Consider the following 4,309-nt stretch of genomic DNA (forward strand, 5'->3'; position numbering starts at 1 on the left):
GAATATTTATACATCGAGGGGAGGAGAGGGTGGATCAGAGATGATAGGTGAGGACTTTCTGATTTCTCTGGTTAGATTCCGTTTCTTGCGTGTTTTCGCCCAACAGTATCTCTACTTTAAAGCCCTACCATTTTAGTAACCAATATTTTGTAAGTAGGAGGGGGGGATATTTACATAACTATTAATTTCTGACGAAACCAAAGGCCAAATTATGAAACACTATAAAATAAGTAAAAACTTATTTTCCATTGTAATTTCGGTACATAGCAAATTCTAATATTTACCCTAAAGTTTGTTCTTAATATTACAAGGGTCCATAAGAAGGTAACTTACAGATCTCGTAGACCCTGCACACGCAAAACTCTGAATATACAAACACAGCACAAAGACACTATATAACACTGACTCCATTTTCACTACTCTCTACGGTACTTTATTACGAGTCATTTTCCCAGGTTACATTCCATAAAGTAACACATCCACATTTCCTTACTTATAACGTCAAAAAAAAACAGAAATAAAGGTTCCGAATTTTATCGTCACTCATAACATCGGTTCACAAACCTAGAGTTCCTTCTGAAATCCCTTAACCATCTAAATATGATAAAATTATTGAACAAGGTGTAAGATATTTAATAATCTCAGTATTATTGTTTTGAGGGCACCTTATTTACATGCATTTTTAGTTTCTTTTTCCGTTTGGACAAAGAAAACTCAAACAATATTCAACCCAAAATGACTTGTATACAGTACCATATTTGTTGAACACCGCATTTATCAATCATTTTCAGTATGCATATATATAAGTTTTGATACAAATTAATAAATCTTAAAAATAGGTAAAACCCTACTTCACAGTAATAAATATATATATATATATATATATATATATATATATATATATATATATATATATATATATATATATATATATATATATATATATATATATACTTTCTATTTTATTACATAGAAGGTAAAATTCGTTTATATCCTAATTTCCTAAGTGGCATGATTTATTTTTCGAGTTTATTTTATTTTTTTATTGCACGTCAACCAGGAACCTTAGGATTTTATTTACAGTAGAAGATACGAGCTTTCTTACCATATAAAATTTTAAATTAGAAGGATTTCACAATCAAAATATGGCTTAGGCATGAAATCTTTCTTAAATGAAGTTTTTCACGTTGAATACATTGGTGATAATGGAAGTTTATGGAAATGCATGATTGTTAAATTAGGACTCGCTATCTTTACCTATCAAAGATGGACAAGGCTTTAAAGCAGAGGAAAATGTGGAATTAAAACATAACTAAAAGAACCTAACGTAACCTAATGTGGACAATGTACTCACCTACTGCATAAATATTCTGCACAAACATTCTAACATATAAGTCAGTTTACACAGTAATTATCTACCTTCCAGCCATGCCATATTGATAATACATGCCACCCGTGATGTGCCCTTTACATAGAAGGTAAAAGCTTTCGTACCAACCACCTAAATGGCTAGTAAGCAAAGTAATAAGTTAGATTACCAGAAGAAATTGAGAAAAACATGCAAGCGGAATACAATTGACGCAATGTATAGGATTTGTACTTTTCAAATTCTGTATTTATCTCCCAGGTTTTCCAGTAAGTAAAGATCCTCTATGCCCATTGTCCACTTTATGACATAACATTTGTGCTCCAACTGTTGACAAATATTTCACAGCGATCGAATTGCCCTGAATATCTCTGCAACAGAACACTTCCCAATCTGTAAATGAACTTCCTTTTCCTTATGGACCTACCTATCCATGGGTAATATACCTAATCTAACCTAGAATAGAAATATTAAGTTATTTAATAATAACTTTTGCGATTAGTGTTTGTGTATATAAAAAGAAAGACACTGCTTCTGGGAAGTTACCATCTTCATGTAAATCATGTAATTAGTCTTATAAGAAGGTCTTTCAGATACCTAGACTGTACATCCTCGAAACACTACAGAAGTGAGGTGCTTCCCCGTTTAAAGTACTGTACTATGCTAGAGATAGTCAGTTGATTGAAAACATCAAAGGAAGGCCACCACCAGACTGATGCCTGCACTACAGCACCTCAGTTCCCCAATGAGATTAGAACACCTGCATCTGCCTATACTGTAGTACGAACTTAAACTATGGGTCTATAAACACTCCAGATGATATTACTCAGTCGAGTAACCATATCTGGAGCTGGCGCTCGCCCTCTAGAGGTCATAGCTTAAGGTTGAAGCCACAAGATCGAAAAAATTGTCGGGGCCAATTTTCGGAACGAAATATTATGAAGCCTTGGAACAATCTGCCATTGTTGTCACAGCACTAAGTGTGAGCTCTTTCAAGACCAGACTTGACCAACACTAGCACAGGTACATATATATCCTGGAGCCTGTACTGCCAACAATGTGTAACAGAGATGTAACAAAGCCGATCAATGGTGAAAAGGATGAAGTAAAGTAATGATAAAGATACTAATTTTTCGATATATCGGATAAGATATAAAGATGTATGTACGGTATGTCTACACTTGGGTGATGCTATTCCTAATTTGTCTGCAGTTTCCTTAGGACATACCCATATAATATGTTCGCGTATGTATGTATAAATCTGTTTATCTATTTATTTATTTTGCCATGTATATGGCAAATGTCCAATTACCCACAAGATTGTCATGTATAAGTACAACTGTCGATTGATAGCATCATTGTGCAATACAAAATCATACGAGCAAAATGAATCAAACAAAAACATGCACTTCATCTTTATTTATTTTAAAGGAAGTTATTAACTACATGTTATAGTTCTGCATGGCGAAAACGAGCAACAGAAACATATAATGGTGTTACTTCAATGACTAAGGGTTAATAAAGTGCTAAAGTCAGGGAGGGTGGAGTTCACCCCAGTCTATGTTGGCCCCAAAGGAGGTGAAATTGACGCCTATTCTCTGGCAGCAGGTGGTAGGCAGGTGGTCGACCCAGCAATCTTGGCCTCAATCCAGGTCAGGTAGTCTGGGGGACACATATACTCTTAGTGATCACATGTCACCTTAATGCAACACATGTTACTTCAGTATTAAACTCAATCAGAATATCAATAAACTACAGCTGCTACTACTATTTTTATTAGTACTACTACTACTACTACTACTACTATTACTACTGCTGCTAATACTACTACTATTACTGTATTACAATGCTACTATTATTACTACTCGAAAGTATGTAACACCCTTGGGTGTCACACAACTAAACAACACTAGTAACAGAGTATACAATTAACTACTTAGAACTAAGCTTAAATTTATTAAAATACAGCATGCTTTTGGCAGGGTTAAAACAAGTGATGGTTCTCACAGATAAAGAGGTATAAAAGGCTGTAGACTTACTTGTGACCTGGCGTAGACTCCTGGGTAATCGGCATCAGCACAACCGTAGCCCCAAGACACTACACCGATCTGTACCATGAACCTCTGGCTACTGTCCCAGCAGTGACCATGGGACCACCAGAGTCACCCTGGACAACACAAAATGTCTCAGTAAAACACAGAAGTTTTGTAGATAACATGAAGATTAGGCACCCCAGCTAACCTGATTATACAACACCTTAACGTGAAATGCGAGGGTTAGGTGTTTAATTATCAGGTGAATAAGCTAAGGTGACTATTCATGATCCCTTAGTCATAAGGCTATCATATGTGTAACATTTATAATCAGTTTGCAGTGAAATATGAGGATGTACAGCTACCTATCCTTTCATTTATGACTTGCATAGAAATTGTTGATCTTATTTATATTTCATGGTGATATACTAGTTAGTTTGGATGGTACTTAAGCAATTAATGACAATAGAAGTGAGTATAATATAATAGAGAGGGAGTAAAGAACAATAAGTGACAAGGAAGATGGTAATGGGAGAGAGATGGGTGTGGGTAGAAGGAGGGGAGTGTTACCTGGCAGGAGTCCTTGCCTGGCGTTGTGCCAGCACAGATCATGTTGGAAGTTATGCCTGAGCTGCTGTACTTGGTTTTACACTTGTCGTTGGTCATGGTGGGTACCGTGACCTCCATGCGATGTTTGGCTGTGACCCGCCTGTCACACACACACATATATTGTTAGCTTCAGAAATGTCACTTGAACATGTGGGTCCCTAGCTCCATAAATACTACAAAAAATTATGATGTTCTGCACTCCAGTTGAGACGAAATAGTTCTTATAAATATTATAGATGGTAACTAATTCTCATGTATTATTTTAGACAAATGACTCTACACCGAGTGACTGACCTGAGGT

The 4,309-nt window shown here is 35.8% G+C and overlaps 1 long non-coding RNA gene across 1 annotated transcript; it reads right to left on the bottom strand.

The window, feature by feature from the left end:
* Nucleotides 1-2,770: 2,770 nt before the first annotated feature.
* On the bottom strand, nucleotides 2,771-3,987 carry LOC121864567. Its single transcript, XR_006088608.1, has 3 exons — nucleotides 3,970-3,987; nucleotides 3,406-3,533; nucleotides 2,771-3,028 (listed from the first exon to the last, which is right to left on the bottom strand). It is a non-coding gene; the product is annotated as an uncharacterized LOC121864567 (long non-coding RNA).
* Nucleotides 3,988-4,309: the final 322 nt, after the last annotated feature.

Source organism: Homarus americanus, unplaced genomic scaffold (assembly GCF_018991925.1).
Source record: "Homarus americanus isolate GMGI-L3 unplaced genomic scaffold, GMGI_Hamer_2.0 scaffold47115, whole genome shotgun sequence".
Lineage (NCBI taxonomy): Eukaryota > Metazoa > Arthropoda > Malacostraca > Decapoda > Nephropidae > Homarus > Homarus americanus.